Source organism: Pseudophryne corroboree, unplaced genomic scaffold (genome assembly GCF_028390025.1).
Source record: "Pseudophryne corroboree isolate aPseCor3 unplaced genomic scaffold, aPseCor3.hap2 scaffold_1807, whole genome shotgun sequence".
NCBI lineage: Eukaryota > Metazoa > Chordata > Amphibia > Anura > Myobatrachidae > Pseudophryne > Pseudophryne corroboree.
Genome location: NW_026968444.1, coordinates 75,538 through 93,297, shown reverse-complemented (window position 1 = coordinate 93,297; position 17,760 = coordinate 75,538). Strand labels below are relative to the sequence as shown.

At 35.7% G+C, this 17,760-nt stretch overlaps 7 non-coding genes across 7 annotated transcripts; all 7 read right to left on the bottom strand.

The window, feature by feature from the left end:
• Positions 1-3,973: 3,973 nt before the first annotated feature.
• TRNAT-UGU (transfer RNA threonine (anticodon UGU)) lies at positions 3,974-4,066 on the bottom strand. The gene is given in 2 exon segments: positions 3,974-4,009; positions 4,029-4,066. It is a non-coding gene; the product is annotated as a tRNA-Thr (tRNA).
• An 803-nt stretch (positions 4,067-4,869) lies between these two features.
• Positions 4,870-4,962, bottom strand: TRNAI-UAU (transfer RNA isoleucine (anticodon UAU)). Its single transcript is given in 2 exon segments — positions 4,870-4,905; positions 4,925-4,962. It is a non-coding gene; the product is annotated as a tRNA-Ile (tRNA).
• Positions 4,963-5,766: 804 nt separating this feature from the next.
• Positions 5,767-5,859, bottom strand: TRNAI-UAU (transfer RNA isoleucine (anticodon UAU)). The gene is given in 2 exon segments: positions 5,767-5,802; positions 5,822-5,859. It is a non-coding gene; the product is annotated as a tRNA-Ile (tRNA).
• Positions 5,860-9,349: 3,490 nt separating this feature from the next.
• TRNAI-UAU (transfer RNA isoleucine (anticodon UAU)) lies at positions 9,350-9,442 on the bottom strand. The gene is given in 2 exon segments: positions 9,350-9,385; positions 9,405-9,442. It is a non-coding gene; the product is annotated as a tRNA-Ile (tRNA).
• Positions 9,443-11,143: 1,701 nt separating this feature from the next.
• On the bottom strand, positions 11,144-11,236 carry TRNAI-UAU (transfer RNA isoleucine (anticodon UAU)). The gene is given in 2 exon segments: positions 11,144-11,179; positions 11,199-11,236. It is a non-coding gene; the product is annotated as a tRNA-Ile (tRNA).
• Positions 11,237-13,809: 2,573 nt separating this feature from the next.
• TRNAI-UAU (transfer RNA isoleucine (anticodon UAU)) lies at positions 13,810-13,902 on the bottom strand. The gene is given in 2 exon segments: positions 13,810-13,845; positions 13,865-13,902. It is a non-coding gene; the product is annotated as a tRNA-Ile (tRNA).
• Positions 13,903-16,489: 2,587 nt separating this feature from the next.
• Positions 16,490-16,582, bottom strand: TRNAI-UAU (transfer RNA isoleucine (anticodon UAU)). Its single transcript is given in 2 exon segments — positions 16,490-16,525; positions 16,545-16,582. It is a non-coding gene; the product is annotated as a tRNA-Ile (tRNA).
• Between the last annotated feature and the right edge of the window lie 1,178 nt (positions 16,583-17,760).

Genomic DNA, 17,760 nt, shown 5'->3' with positions numbered 1-17,760 from the left:
CTGATAGGTTTTTAATAGTCAATTATTTATTTTTGAAAAAAATTGAAGCTGTTTACTGTGTTCTTTGCATTACCAAGTCCAGTAAGAAATGTGCTGTTACTATCCAGAGCTGTCAGTATGGATTATCATGCTATATTGCAGAAAATCAATTTGATGCAACTGCTTTACCAACAGTATGTTAATCTTTTCCATTGCTGTTTTGTTGGCTGACTGAAGGAAGATATGCAGTGCATTTGAACCAAAGCAGATGTGTGCTGACAACTTAAATGCACAATCATGTTTGTGTTTTTTCTTTCTTTCTTCCATCCTTTGTAATATCTTATTAAATATTAAGGTAGCAGTTTATAATCAATGACTAATGACTTAAGAAAAGGAAAAAAAAAACAGTATACAAAGATGCTCCAGGTGAGGCTTGAACTCACAACCTCGGCATTGCTCAACAGATACTGTTTTATAAGTAGCGCGCGCTGACCAATTGCGCCACTGGAGCACTTTTCAGCATTTATTGGTTATGCTAGATGTGGATTTTATTCAATACAATCAGTACAGTCATAAGAATTGAAAAAGAAAATCATTTTTGGTGATGAATGATGAGCAACAAAGGAACATGCATGCCAGATGGCACTTGAATAAGCTGTCCACGGTGATAGAAAAGGTTTAAAAAACAACAACAACAATGTTATCATAATTAATGTCATATTTTAGCTTCTGCGGTCATTTTTTACAAGCTAAACACTGCAAGACTGTTTTACAGTTGAAGCAAGGATAAAATATCAACTCTAGTGATGAGACACTTGCTGTAATGACTTCCACCCCATATGGGACTTGGACCCCCTGGCTTAGGAGGGCAGTGACTTATCCATTATGCCAGTGGTGCTTACTGATGACCTTATTTAAGACTGATAGGTTTTTAATAGTCAATTATTTATGTTTGAAAAAAATTGAAGCTGTTTACTGTGTTCTTTGCATTACCAAGTCCAGCAAGAAATGTGCTGGTACTATCCAGAGCTGTCAGTATGGATTATCATGCTATATTGCAGAAAATCAATTTGATGCAACTGCTTTACCAACAGTATGTTAATCTTTTCCATTGCTGTTTTGTTGGCTGACTGAAGGAAGATATGCAGTGCATTTGAACCAAAACAGATGTGTGCTAACAACTTAAATGCACAATCATGTTTGTGTTTTTCTTTCTTTTTTCCATCCTTTGTATTATCATATTAAATATTAAGGTAGCAGTTTATAATCAATGACTAATGACATAAGAAAAGGAAAAAAAAAACAGTATACAAAAATGCTCCATGTGAGGCTTGAACTCACAACCTTGGCATTGCTCAACAGACACTGTCTTATAAGTACCGTGCACTGACTAATTGCGCCACTGGAGCGCTTTGCAGCTTTAATTGGTTATGCTAGATGTGGATTTTATTCAATACAATCAGTACAGTCATAAGAATTGAAAAAGAAAATCATTTTTGGTGATGAATGATGAGCAACAAAGGAACATGCATGCCAGATGGCACTTGAATAAGCTGTCCACAGTGATAGAAAAGGTTTAAAAAACAACAACAACAATGTTATCATAATTAATGTCATATTTTAGCTTCTGTGGTAATTTTTTACAAGCTAAACGCTGCAAGACTGTTTTACAGTTGAAGCAAGGATAAAATATCAACTCTAGTGATGAGACACTTGCTGTAATGACTTCCAACTCAGATGGGACTTAAACCCACAACCACTGGCTTAGGAGAACAGTGCCTTACCCATTATGCCAGTGGTGCTTACTGATGTTCTTATTTAGGACAGTTAGGTTTTTAATAGTCAATTATTTATTTTTGAAAAAAATTGAAGCTGTTTACTGTGTTCTTTGCATTACCAAATCCAGCAAGAAATGTGCTGGTACTATCCAGAGCTGTCAGTATGGATTATCATGCTATATTGCAGAAAATCAATTTGATGCAACTGCTTTACCAATAGTATGTTAATCTTTTCCATTGCTGTTTTGTTGGCTGACTGAAGGAAGATATGCAGTGCATTTGAACCAAAGCAGATGTGTGCTGACAACTTAAATGCACAATCATGTTTGTGTTTTTTCTTTCTTTCTTCCATCCTTTGTAATATCATATTAAATATTAAGGTAGCAGTTTATAATCAATGACTAATGACAACGAAAAAAAAACAGTATACAAATAAGCTCCAGGTGAGGCTTGAACTCAAAACCTCGGCATTGCTCAACAGATACTGTCTCATAATTACCGCACGCAGACCAATTGCGCCACTGGAGCACTTTGTAGCATTAATTTGTTATGCTAGATGTGGATTTTATTCAATACAATCAGTACAGTCATAAGAATTGAAAAAGAAAATCATTTTTGGTGATGAATGATGAGCAACAAAGGAAAATGCATGCCAGATGGCACTTGAATAAGCTGCCCACGGTGATAGAAAAGGTTTAAAAAAAAACAACAACAATGTTATTTTTGTCATATTTTAGCTTCTGTGGTCATTTTTTACAAGCTAAACACTGCAAGACTGTTTTACAGTTGAAGCAAGGATAAAATATCAACTCTAGTGATGAGACACTTTCTGTAATGACTTCCAACTCAGACCAGACTTAAACCCACAACCTCTAGGTAAGGAGAACAGTGCCTTATCCATTATGCCAGTGGTGCTTACTGATGTCCTTATTTAAGACTGATAGGTTTTTAATAGTCAATTATTTATTTTTGAAGAAAAGTGAAGCTGTTTACTGTGTTCTTTGCATTGCCAAGTCCAGCAAGAAATGTGCTGGTACTATCCAGAGCTGTCAGTATGGATTATCATGCTATATTGCAGAAAATCAATTTGATGCAACTGCTTTACCAACAGTATGTTAATCTTTTCCATTGCTGTTTTGTTGGCTGACTGAAGGAAGATATGCAGTGCATTTGAACCAAAGCAGATGTGTGCTAACAACTTAAATGCACAATCATTTTTGTGTTTTTTCTTTCTTTCTTCCATCCTTTGTAATATCATATTAAATATTAAGGTAGCAGTTTATAATCAATGACATAAGAAAAGGAAAAAAAACAGTATACAAAGATGCTCCAGGCGAGGCTTGAACTCACAACCTCAACAGATACTTTCTTACAAGCACCGCGCGCTGACCAATTGCACCACTGGAGCACTTTGCAGCATTGGTTGGTTCTGCTAGATGTGGATTTTATTCAATACAATCAGTACAGTCATAAGAATTGAAAAAGAAAATCATTTTTTGTGATGAATTATGAGAAACAAATGAACATGCATGTCAGATGGTACTTGAATAAGCTGTCCACTGTGATAGAAAAGGTTTAAAAAAAAACAACAACAATGTTATCATAATAAATGTCATATTTTAGCTTCTATGGTCATTTTTTGCAAGCTAAACACTGCAAGACTGTTTTACAGTTGAAGCAAGGATAAAATATCAACTCTAGTGATGAGACACTTGCTATAATGACTTCCACCCCATATGGGACTTGGACCCCCTGGCTTAGGAGGGCAGTGACTTATCCATTATGCCAGTGGTGCTTACTGATGTTCTTATTTAAGACTGTTACTTTTTTAATAGTCAATTATTTATTTTTGAGGAAAAAGTGAAGCTGTTTACTGTGTTCTTTGCATTACCAAGTCCAGCAAGATATTTGCAGGTACTATCCAGAGCTGTCAGTATGGATTATCATGCTATATTGCAGAAAATCAATTTGATGCAACTGCTTTACCAACAGTATGTTAATCTTATCCATTGCTGTTTTGTTGGCTGACTGAAGGAAGATATGCAGTGCATTTGAACCAAAGCAGATGTGTGCTGACAACTTAAATGTACAATCATGTTTGTGTTTTTTCTTTCTTTCTTCCATCCTTTGTAATATCATATTAAATATTAAGGTAGCAGTTTATAATCAATGACTAATGACATAAGAAAAGAAAAAAAAAATACAGTATACTAAGATGCTCCAGGTGAGGCTTGAACTCACACCCTCGGCATTGCTCAACAGATACTGTCTTACAAGTACCGCGCACTGACCAATTGCGCCAATGGAGCACTTTGCAGCCTTAATTGGTTATGCTAGATGTGGATTTTATTCAATACAATCAGTACAGTCATAAGAATTGAAAAAGAAAATCATTTTTGGTGATGAATGATGAGCAACAAAGGAACATGCGTGCCAGATGGCACTTGAATAAGCTGTCCACGGTGATAGAAAAGGTTTAAAAAAAACAACAACAATGTTATTTTTGTCATATTTTAGCTTCTGTGGTCATTTTTTACAAGCTAAACACTGCAAGACTGTTTTACAGTTGAAGCAAGGATAAAATATCAACTCTAGTGATGAGACACTTTCTGTAATGACTTCCAACTCAGACCGGACTTAAACCCACAACCACTAGCTTAGGAGAACAGTGCCTTATCCATTATGCCAGTGGTGCTTACTCATGTCCTTATTTAAGACTGATAGGTTTTTAATAGTCAATTATTTATTTTTGAAGAAAAGTGAAGCTGTTTACTGTGTTCTTTGCATTACCAAGTACAGCAAGAAATGTGCTGGTACTAACCAGAGCTGTCAGTATGGATTATCATGCTATATTGCAGAAAATCAATTTGATGCAACTGCTTTACCAACAGTATGTTAATCTTTTCCATTGCTGTTTTGTTGGCTGACTGAAGGAAGATATGCAGTGCATTTGAACCAAAGCAGATGTGTGCTGACAACTTAAATGCACAATCATGTTTGTGTTTTTTCTTTCTTTCTTCCATCCTTTGTAATATCATATTAAATATTAAGGTAGCAGTTTATAATCAATGACTAATGACATAAGAAAAGGAAAAAAAACAGTATACAAAGATGCTCCAGGTGAGGCTTGAACTCACAACCTCAGCATTGCTCAACAGATACTGTCTTATAAGTACCGCGCGCTGACCAATTGCGCCACTGGAGCACTTTGCAGCATTAATTGGTTATGCTAGATGTGGATTTTATTCAATACAATCAGTACAGTCATAAGAATTGAAAAAGAAAATCATTTTTGGTGATGAATGATGAGCAACAAAGGAAAATGCATGCCAGATGGCACTTGAATAAGCTATCCACGGTGATAGAAAAGGTTTAAAAAACAACAACAACAATGTTATAATAATTAATGTCATATTTTAGCTTCTGTGGTCATTTTTTACAAGCTAAACACTGCAAGACTGTTTTACAGTTGAAGCAAGGATGAAATATCAACTCTAGTGATGAGACGCTTGCTGTAATGACTTCCACCCCATATGGGACTTGGACCCCCTGGCTTAGGAGGGCAGTGACTTATCCATTATGCCAGTGGTGCTTACTGATGTCCTTATTTAAGACTGATAGGTTTTTAATAGTCAATTATTTATTTTTGAAGAAAAGTGAAGCTGTTTACTGTGTTCTTTGCATTGCCAAGTCCAGCAAGAAATGTGCTGGTACTATCCAGAGCTGTCAGTATGGATTATCATGCTATATTGCAGAAAATCAATTTGATGCAACTGCTTTACCAACAGTATGTTAATCTTTTCCATTGCTGTTTTGTTGGCTGACTGAAGGAAGATATGCAGTGCATTTGAACCAAAGCAGATGTGTGCTGACAACTTAAATGCACAATCATGTTTGTGTTTTTTCTTTCTTTCATCCATCCTTTGTAATATCATATTAAATATTAAGGTAGCAGTTTATAATCAATGACTAATGACATAAGAAAAGGAAAAAAAACAGTATACAAAGATGCTCCAGGTGAGGCTTGAACTCACAACCTCAGCATTGCTCAACAGATACTGTCTTATAAGTACCGCGCGCTGACCAATTGCGCCACTGGAGCACTTTGCAGCATTAATTGGTTATGCTAGATGTGGATTTTATTCAATACAATCAGTACAGTCATAAGAATTGAAAAAGAAAATCATTTTTGGTGATGAATGATGAGCAACAAAGGAAAATGCATGCCAGATGGCACTTGAATAAGCTATCCACGGTGATAGAAAAGGTTTAAAAAACAACAACAACAATGTTATAATAATTAATGTCATATTTTAGCTTCTGTGGTCATTTTTTACAAGCTAAACACTGCAAGACTGTTTTACAGTTGAAGCAAGGATAAAATATCAACTCTAGTGATGAGACACTTGCTGTAATGACTTCCACCCCATATGGGACTTGGACCCCCTGGCTTAGGAGGGCAGTGCCTTATCCATTATGCCAGTGGTGCTTACTGATGTCCTTATTTAAGACTGATAGGTTTTTAATAGTCAATTATTTATTTTTGAAAAAAAGTGAAGCTGTTTACTGTGTTCTTTGCATTGCCAAGTCCAGCAAGAAATGTGCTGGTACTATCCAGAGCTGTCAGTATGGATTATCATGCTATATTGCAGAAAATCAATTTGATGCAACTGCTTTACCAACAGTATGTTAACCTTTTCCATTGCTGTTTTGTTGGCTGACTGCAGGAAGATATGCAGTGCATTTGAACCAAAGCAGATGTGTGCTGACAACTTAAATGCACAATCATGTTTGTGTTTTTTCTTTCTTTCTTCCATCCTTTGTAATATCATATTAAATATTAAGGTAGCAGTTTATAATCAATGACTAATGACATAAGAAAAGGGAAAAAAACAGTGTACAAAGATGCTCCAGGTGAGGCTTGAACTCACAACCTCATCATTGCTCAACAGATACTGTCTTATAAGAACCGCGCGCTGACCAATTGCGCCACTGGAGCACTTTGCAGCATTCATTGGTTATGCTAGATGTGGATTTTATTCAATACAATCAGTACAGTCATAAGAATTGAAAAAGAAAATCATTTTTGGTGATGAATGATGAGCAACAAAGGAACATGCATGCTAGATGGCACTTGAATAAGCTGTCGACGGTGATAGAAAAGGTTTAAAAAACAACAACAACAATGTTATCATAATTAATGTCATATTTTAGCTTCTGTGGTCATTTTTTACAAGCTAAACACTGCAAGACTGTTTTACAGTTGAAGCAAGGATAAAATATCAACTCTAGTGATGAGACACTTTCTGTAATGACTTCCAACTCAGACCAGACTTAAACCCACAACCTCTAGCTTAGGAGAACAGTGCCTTATCCATTATGCCAGTGTTGCTTACTGATGTCCTTATTTAAGACTGATAGGTTTTTAATAGTCAATTATTTATTTTTGAAGAAAAGTGAAGCTGTTTACTGTGTTCTTTGCATTGCCAAGTCCAGCAAGAAATGTGCTGGTACTATCCAGAGCTGTCAGTATGGATTATCATGCTATATTGCAGAAAATCAATTTGATGCAACTGCTTTACCAACAGTATGTTAATCTTTTCCATTGCTGTTTTGTTGGCTGACTGAAGGAAGATATGCAGTGCATTTGAATCAAAGCAGATGTGTGCTGACAACTTAAATGCACAATCATGTTTGTGTTTTTTCTTTCTTTCTTCCATCCTTTGTAATATCATATTAAATATTAAGGTAGCAGTTTATAATCAATGACATAAGAAAAGGAAAAAAAAACAGTATACAAAGATGCTCCAGGCGAGGCTTGAACTCACAACCTCAACAGATACTTTCTTACAAGTACCGCGCGCTGACCAATTGCACCACTGGAGCACTTTGCAGCATTGGTTGGTTCTGCTAGATGTGGATTTTATTCAATACAATCAGTACAGTCATAAGAATTGAAAAAGAAAATCATTTTTGGTGATGAATTATGAGAAACAAATGAACATGCATGTCAGATGGTACTTGAATAAGCTGTCCACTGTGATAGAAAAGGTTTAAAAAAAAAACAACAACAATGTTATCATAATAAATGTCATATTTTAGCTTCTGTGGTCATTTTTTGCAAGCTAAACACTGCAAGACTGTTTTACAGTTGAAGCAAGGATAAAATATCAACTCTAGTGATGAGACACTTGCTATAATGACTTCCACCCCATATGGGACTTGGACCCCCTGGCTTAGGAGGGCAGTGACTTATCCATTATGCCAGTGGTGCTTACTGATGTTCTTATTTAAGACTGTTACTTTTTTAATAGTCAATTATTTATTTTTGAGGAAAAAGTGAAGCTGTTTACTGTGTTCTTTGCATTACCAAGTCCAGCAAGATATTTGCAGGTACTATCCAGAGCTGTCAGTATGGATTATCATGCTATATTGCAGAAAATCAATTTGATGCAACTGCTTTACCAACAGTATGTTAATCTTATCCATTGCTGTTTTGTTGGCTGACTGAAGGAAGATATGCAGTGCATTTGAACCAAAGCAGATGTGTGCTGACAACTTAAATGTACAATCATGTTTGTGTTTTTTCTTTCTTTCTTCCATCCTTTGTAATATCATATTAAATATTAAGGTAGCAGTTTATAATCAATGACTAATGACATAAGAAAAGAAAAAAAAAAATACAGTATACAAAGATGCTCCAGGTGAGGCTTGAATTCACACCCTCGGCATTGCTCAACAGATACTGTCTTATAAGTACCGCGCACTGACCAATTGCGCCAATGGAGCACTTTGCAGCCTTAATTGGTTATGCTAGATGTGGATTTTATTCAATACAATCAGTACAGTCATAAGAATTGAAAAAGAAAATCATTTTTGGTGATGAATGATGAGCAACAAAGGAACATGCGTGCCAGATGGCACTTGAATAAGCTGTCCACGGTGATAGAAAAGGTTTAAAAAAAACAACAACAATGTTATTTTTGTCATATTTTAGCTTCTGTGGTCATTTTTTACAAGCTAAACACTGCAAGACTGTTTTACAGTTGAAGCAAGGATAAAATATCAACTCTAGTGATGAGACACTTTCTGTAATGACTTCCAACTCAGACCGGACTTAAACCCACAACCACTAGCTTAGGAGAACAGTGCCTTATCCATTATGCCAGTGGTGCTTACTGATGTCCTTATTTAAGACTGATAGGTTTTTAATAGTCAATTATTTATTTTTGAAGAAAAGTGAAGCTGTTTACTGTGTTCTTTGCATTACCAAGTACAGCAAGAAATGTGCTGTTACTAACCAGAGCTGTCAGTATGGATTATCATGCTATATTGCAGAAAATCAATTTGATGCAACTGCTTTACCAACAGTATGTTAATCTTTTCCATTGCTGTTTTGTTGGCTGACTGAAGGAAGATATGCAGTGCATTTGAACCAAAGCAGATGTGTGCTGACAACTTAAATGCACAATCATGTTTGTGTTTTTTCTTTCTTTCTTCCATCCTTTGTAATATCATATTAAATATTAAGGTAGCAGTTTATAATCAATGACTAATGACATAAGAAAAGGAAAAAAAACAGTATACAAAGATGCTCCAGGTGAGGCTTGAACTCACAACCTCAGCATTGCTCAACAGATACTGTCTTATAAGTACCGCGCGCTGACCAATTGCGCCACTGGAGCACTTTGCAGCATTGATTGGTTATGCTAGATGTGGATTTTATTCAATACAATCAGTACAGTCATAAGAATTGAAAAAGAAAATCATTTTTGGTGATGAATGATGAGCAACAAAGGAACATGCATGCCAGATGGCACTTGAATAAGCTGTCCACGGTGATAGAAAAGGTTTAAAAAACAACAACAACAATGTTATCATAATTAATGTCATATTTTAGCTTCTGTGGTCATTTTTTACAAGCTAAACACTGCAAGACTGTTTTACAGTTGAAGCAAGGATAAAATATCAACTCTAGTGATGAGACACTTGCTGTAAATAACTTCCAACTCAGACGGGACTTAAACCCACAATCACTGGCTTAGGAGAACAGTGCCTTACCCATTATGCCAGTGGTGCTTACTGATGTCATTATTTAAGACTGATAGGTTTTTAATAGTCAATTATTTATGTTTGAAAAAAATTGAAGCTGTTTACTGTGTTCTTTGCATTACCAAGTCCTGCAAGAAATGTGCTGGTACTATCCAGAGCTGTCAGTATGGATTATCATGCTATATTGCAGAAAATCAATTTGATGCAACTGCTTTACCAACAGTATGTTAATCTTTTCCATTGCTGTTTTGTTGGCTGACTGAAGGAAGATATGCAGTGCATTTGAACCAAAGCAGATGTGTGCTGACAACTTAAATGCACAATCATGTTTGTGTTTTTTCTTTCTTTCTTCCATCCTTTGTAATATCATATTAAATATTAAGGTAGCAGTTTATAATCAATGACTAATGACAAGGAAAAAAAACAGTATACAAAGATGCTCCAGGTGAGGCTTGAACTCAAAACCTCGGCATTGCTCAACAGATACTGTCTTATAAGTACCGCGCGCAGACCAAATGCGCCACTGGAGCACTTTGTAGTTTTAATTTGTTATGCTAGATGTGGATTTTATTCAATACAATCAGTACAGTCATAAGAATTGAAAAAGAAAATCATTTTTGGTGATGAATGATGAGCAACAAAGGAACATGCATGCCAGATGGCACTTGAATAATCTGCCCACGATGATAGAAAAGGTTTAAAAAAAAACAACAACAATGTTATTTTTGTCATATTTTAGCTTCTGTGGTCATTTTTTACAAGCTAAACACTGCAAGACTGTTTTACAGTTGAAGCAAGGATAAAATATCAACTCTAGTGATGAGGCACTTGCTGTAATGACTTCCAACTCAGACGGGACTTAAACCCACAACCACTGGCTTAGGAGAACAGTGCCTTATCCATTATGCCAGTGGTGCTTACTGATGTCATTATTTAAGACTGATAGGTTTTTAATAGTCAATTATTTATTTTTGAAAAAAAGTGAAGCTGTTTACTGTGTTCTTTGCATTACCAAGTCCAGCAAGAAAAGTGCTGGTACTAACCAGAGCTGTCAGTATGGATTATCATGCTATATTGCAAAAAATCAATTTGATGCAACTGCTTTACCAACAGTATGTTAATCTTTTCCATTGCTGTTTTGTTGGCTGACTGAAGGAAGATATGCAGTGCATTTGAACCAAAGCAGATGTGTGCTGACAACTTAAATGCACACTCATGTTTGTGTTTTTTCTTTCTTTCTTCCATCCTTTGTAATATCATATTAAATATTAAGGTAGCAGTTTATAATCAATGACTAATGACATAAGAAAAGGAAAAAAAACAGTGTACAAAGATGCTCCAGGTGAGGCTTGAACTCACAACCTCAGCATTGCTCAACAGATACTGTCTTATAAGTACCGCGCGCTGACCAATTGCGCCACTGGAGCACTTTGCAGCATTCATTGGTTATGCTAGATGTGGATTTTATTCAATACAATCAGTACAGTCATAAGAATTGAAAAAGAAAATCATTTTTGGTGATGAATAATGAGCAACAAAGGAACATGCATGAGCTGTCCACGGTGATAGAAAAGGTTTAAAAAACAACAACAACAATGTTATCATAATTAATGTCATATTTTAGCTTCTGTGGTCATTTTTTACAAGCTAAACACTGCAAGACTGTTTTACAGTTGAAGCAAGGATAAAATATCAACTCTAGTGATGAGACACTTGCTGTAAATAACTTCCAACTCAGACGGGACTTAAACCCACAATCACTGGCTTAGGAGAACAGTGCCTTACCCATTATGCCAGTGGTGCTTACTGATGTCCTTATTTAAGACTGATAGGTTTTTAATAGTCAATTATTTATGTTTGAAAAAAAGTGAAGCTGTTTACTGTGTTCTTTGCATTACCAAGTCCTGCAAGAAATGTGCTGGTACTATCCAGAGCTGTCAGTATGGATTATCATGCTATATTGCAGAAAATCAATTTGATGCAACTGCTTTACCAACAGTATGTTAATCTTTTCCATTGCTGTTTTGTTGGCTGACTGAAGGAAGATATGCAGTGCATTTGAACCAAAGCAGATGTGTGCTGACAACTTAAATGCACAATCATGTTTGTGTTTTTTCTTTCTTTCTTCCATCCTTTGTAATATCATATTAAATATTAAGGTAGCAGTTTGTAATCAATGACTAATGACAAGGAAAAAAAACAGTATACAAAGATGCTCCAGGTGAGGCTTGAACTCAAAACTTCGGCATTGCTCAACAGATACTGTCTTATAAGTACCGCGCGCAGACCAATTGCGCCACTGGAGCACTTTGTAGTTTTAATTTGTTATGCTAGATGTGGATTTTATTCAATACAATCAGTACAGTCATAAGAATTGAAAAAGAAAATCATTTTTGGTGATGAATGATGAGCAACAAAGGAACATGCATGCCAGATGGCACTTGAATAAGCTGCCCACGATGATAGAAAAGGTTTAAAAAAAAACAACAACAATGTTATTTTTGTCATATTTTAGCTTCTGTGGTCATTTTTTACAAGCTAAACACTGCAAGACTGTTTTACAGTTGAAGCAAGGATAAAATATCAACTCTAGTGATGAGGCACTTGCTGTAATGACTTCCAACTCAGACGGGACTTAAACCCACAACCACTGGCTTAGGAGAACAGTGCCTTATCCATTATGCCAGTGGTGCTTACTGATGTCCTTATTTAAGACTGATAGGTTTTTAATAGTCAATTATTTATTTTTGAAAAAAAGTGAAGCTGTTTACTGTGTTCTTTGCATTACCAAGTCCAGCAAGAAATGTGCTGGTACTAACCAGAGCTGTCAGTATGGATTATCATGCTATATTGCAGAAAATCAATTTGATGCAACTGCTTTACCAACAGTATGTTAATCTTTTCCATTGCTGTTTTGTTGGCTGACTGAAGGAAGATATGCAGTGCATTTGAACCAAAGCAGATGTGTGCTGACAACTTAATTGCACAATCATGTTTGTGTGCTTTCTTTCTTTCTTCCATCCTTTGTAATATCATATTAAATATTAAGGTAGCAGTTTATAATCAATGACTAATGACAAGGAAAAAAAACAGTATACAAAGATGCTCCAGGTGAGGCTTGAACTCAAAACCTCGGCATTGTTCAACAGATACTGTCTTATAAGTACCGTGCACAGACCAATTGCGCCACTGGAGCACTTTCTAGCATTAATTGGTTATGCTAGATGTGGATTTTATTCAATACAGTCAGTACAGTCATAAGAATTGAAAAAGAAAATAATTTTTGGTGATGAATGATGAGCAACAAAGGAACATGCATGCCAGATGGCACTTGAATAAGCTGCCCACGGTGATAGAAAAGGTTTAAAAAACAACAACAACAATGTTATTTTTGTCATATTTTAGCTTCTGTGGTCATTTTTTACAAGCTAAACACTGCAAGACTGTTTTACAGTTGAAGCAAGGATAAAATATCAACTCTAGTGATGAGACACTTGCTGTAATGACTTCCAACTCAGACGGGACTTAAACCCACAACCACTGGCTTAGGAGAACAGTGCCTTATCCATTATGCCAGTTGTGCTTACTGATGTCCTTATTTAAGACTGATAGGTTTTTAATAGTCAATTATTTATTTTTGAAAAAAAGTGAAGTTGTTTACTGTGTTCTTTGCATTACCAAGTCCAGCAAGAAATGTGCTGGTACTAACCAGAGCTGTCAGTATGGATTATCATGCTATATTGCAGAAAATCAATTTGATGCAACTGCTTTACCAACAGTATGTTAATCTTTTCCATTGCTGTTTTGTTGGCTGACTGAAGGAAGATATGCAGTGCATTTGAACCAAAGCAGATGTGTGCTGACAACTTAAATGCACAATCATGTTTGTGTTTTTTCTTTCTTTCTTCCATCCTTTGTAATATCATATTAAATATTAAGGTAGCAGTTTATAATCAATGACTAATGACATAAGAAAAGGAAAAAAAACAGTATACAAAGATGCTCCAGGTGAGGCTTGAACTCACAACCTCAGCATTGCTCAACAGATACTGTCTTATAAGTACCGCGCGCTGACCAATTGCGCCACTGGAGCACTTTGCAGTATTAATTGGTTATGCTAGATGTGGATTTTATTCAATACAATCAGTCTAGTCATAAGAATTGAAAAAGAAAATCATTTTTGGTGATGAATGATGAGCAACAAAGGAAAATGCATGCCAGATGGCACTTGAATAAGCTATCCACGGTGATAGAAAAGGTTTAAATAACAACAACAACAATGTTATAATAATTAATGTCATATTTTAGCTTCTGTGGTCATTTTTTACAAGCTAAACACTGCAAGACTGTTTTACAGTTGAAGCAAGGATAAAATATCAACTCTAGTGATGAGACGCTTGCTGTAATGACTTCCACCCCATATGGGACTTGGACCCCCTGGCTTAGGAGGGCAGTGACTTATCCATTATGCCAGTGGTGCTTACTGATGTCCTTATTTAAGACTGATAGGTTTTTAATAGTCAATTATTTATTTTTGAAGAAAAGTGAAGCTGTTTACTGTGTTCTTTGCATTGCCAAGTCCAGCAAGAAATGTGCTGGTACTATCCAGAGCTGTCAGTATGGATTATCATGCTATATTGCAGAAAATCAATTTGATGCAACTGCTTTACCAACAGTATGTTAATCTTTTCCATTGCTGTTTTGTTGGCTGACTGAAGGAAGATATGCAGTGCATTTGAACCAAAGCAGATGTGTGCTGACAACTTAAATGCACAATCATGTTTGTGTTTTTTCTTTCTTTCTTCCATCCTTTGTAATATCATATTAAATATTAAGGTAGCAGTTTATAATCAATGACTAATGACAAGGAAAAAAAACAGTATACAAAGATGTTCCAGGTGAGGCTTGAACTCAAAACCTCGGCATTGCTCAACAGATACTGTCTTATAAGTACCGCGCGCAGACCAATTGCGCCACTGGAGCACTTTGTAGTTTTAATTTGTTATGCTAGATGTGGATTTTATTCAATACAATCAGTACAGTCATAAGAATTGAAAAAGAAAATCATTTTTGGTGATGAATGATGAGCAACAAAGGAACATGCATGCCAGATGGCATTTGAATAATCTGCCCACGATGATAGAAAAGGTTTAAAAAAAAACAACAACAATGTTATTTTTGTCATATTTTAGCTTCTGTGGTCATTTTTTACAAGCTAAACACTGCAAGACTGTTTTACAGTTGAAGCAAGGATAAAATATCAACTCTAGTGATGAGGCACTTGCCGTAATGACTTCCAACTCAGACGGGACTTAAACCCACAACCACTGGCTTAGGAGAACAGTGCCTTATCCATTATGCCAGTTGTGCTTACTGATGTCCTTATTTAAGACTGATAGGTTTTTAATAGTCAATTATTTATTTTTGAAAAAAAGTGAAGCTGTTTACTGTGTTCTTTGCATTACCAAGTCCAGCAAGAAATGTGCTGGTACTAACCAGAGCTGTCAGTATGGATTATCATGCTATATTGCAGAAAATCAATTTGATGCAACTGCTTTACCAACAGTATGTTAATCTTTTCCATTGCTGTTTTGTTGGCTGACTGAAGGAAGATATGCAGTGCATTTGAACCAAAGCAGATGTGTGCTGACAACTTAAATGCACAATCATGTTTGTGTGCTTTCTTTCTTTCTTTCTTTCTTTCTTTCTTTCTTCCATCCTTTGTAATATCATATTAAATATTAAGGTAGCAGTTTATAATCAATGACTGATGACAATGAAAAAAAACAGTATACAAAGATGCTCCAGGTGAGGCTTGAACTCAAAACCTCGGCATTGCTCAACAGATACTGTCTTATAAGTACCGTGCACAGACCAATTGCGCCACTGGAGCACTTTCTAGCATTAATTGGTTATGCTAGATGTGGATTTTATTCAATACAATCAGTACAGTCATAAGAATTGAAAAAGAAAATCATTTTTGGTGATGAATGATGAGCAACAAAGGAACATGCATGCCAGATGGCACTTGAATAAGCTGTCCACGGTGATAGAAAAGGTTTAAAAAAAAAACAACAACAATGTTATTTTTGTCATATTTTAGCTTCTGTGGTCATTTTTTACAAGCTAAGCACTGCAAGACTGTTTTACAGTTGAAGCAAGGATAAAATATCAACTCTAGTGATGAGGCACTTGCTGTAATGACTTCCAACTCAGACGGGACTTAAACCCACAACCACTGGCTTAGGAGAACAGTGCCTTATCCATTATGGCAGTTGTGCTTACTGATGTCCTTATTTAAGACTGATAGGTTTTTAATAGTCAATTATTTATTTTTGAAAAAGAGTGAAGCTGTTTACTGTGTTCTTTGCATTACCAAGTCCAGCAAGAAATGTGCTGGTACTATCCAGAGCTGTCAGTATGGATTATCATGCTATATTGCAGAAAATCAATTTGATGCAACTGCTTTACCAACAGTATGTTAATCTTTTCCATTGCTGTTTTGTTGGCTGACTGAAGGAAGATATGCAGTGCATTTGAACCAAAGCAGATGCACAATCATGTTTGTGTTTTTTCTTTCTTTCTTCCATCCTTTGTAATATCATATTAAATATTAAGGTAGCAGTTTATAATCAATGACTAATGACATAAGAAAAGGAAAAAAAAACAGTATACAAAGATGCTCCAGGTGAGGCTTGAACTCACAACCTCAGCATTGCTCAACAGATACTGTCTTATAAGTACCGCGCGCTGACCAATTGCGCCACTGGAGCACTTTGCAGCATTAGTTGGTTATGCTAGATGTGGATTTTATTCAATACAATCAGTATAGTCATAAGAATTGAAAAAGAAAATCATTTTTGGTGATGAATGATGAGCAACAAAGGAAAATGCATGCCAGATGGCACTTGAATAAGCTATCCACGGTGATAGAAAAGGTTTAAATAACAACAACAACAACAATGTTATAATAATTAATGTCATATTTTAGCTTCTGTGGTCATTTTTTACAAGCTAAACACTGCAAGACTGTTTTACAGTTGAAGCAAGGATAAAATATCAACTCTAGTGATGAGACACTTGCTGTAATGACTTCCACCCCATATGGGACTTGGACCCCCTGGCTTAGGAGGGCAGTGACTTATCCATTATGCCAGTGGTGCTTACTGATGTCCTTATTTAAGACTGATAGGTTTTTAATAGTCAATTATTTATTTTTGAAGAAAAGTGAAGCTGTTTACTGTGTTCTTTGCATTGCCAAGTCCAGCAAGAAATGTGCTGGTACTATCCAGAGCTGTCAGTATGGATTATCATGCTATATTGCAGAAAATCAATTTGATGCAACTGCTTTACCAACAGTATGTTAATCTTTTCCATTGCTGTTTTGTTGGCTGACTGAAGGAAGATATGCAGTGCATTTGAACCAAAGCAGATGTGTGCTGACAACTTAAATGCACAATCATGTTTGTGTTTTTTCTTTCTTTCTTCCATCCTTTGTAATATCATATTAAATATTAAGGTAGCAGTTTATAATCAATGACTAATGACAAGGAAAAAAAACAGTATACAAAGATGTTCCAGGTGAGGCTTGAACTCAAAACCTCGGCATTGCTCAACAGATACTGTCTTATAAGTACCGCGCGCAGACCAATTGCGCCACTGGAGCACTTTGTAGTTTTAATTTGTTATGCTAGATGTGGATTTTATTCAATACAATCAGTACAGTCATAAGAATTGAAAAAGAAAATCATTTTTGGTGATGAATGATGAGCAACAAAGGAACATGCATGCCAGATGGCACTTGAATAATCTGCCCACGATGATAGAAAAGGTTTAAAAAAAAACAACAACAATGTTATTTTTGTCATATTTTAGCTTCTGTGGTCATTTTTTACAAGCTAAACACTGCAAGACTGTTTTACAGTTGAAGCAAGGATAAAATATCAACTCT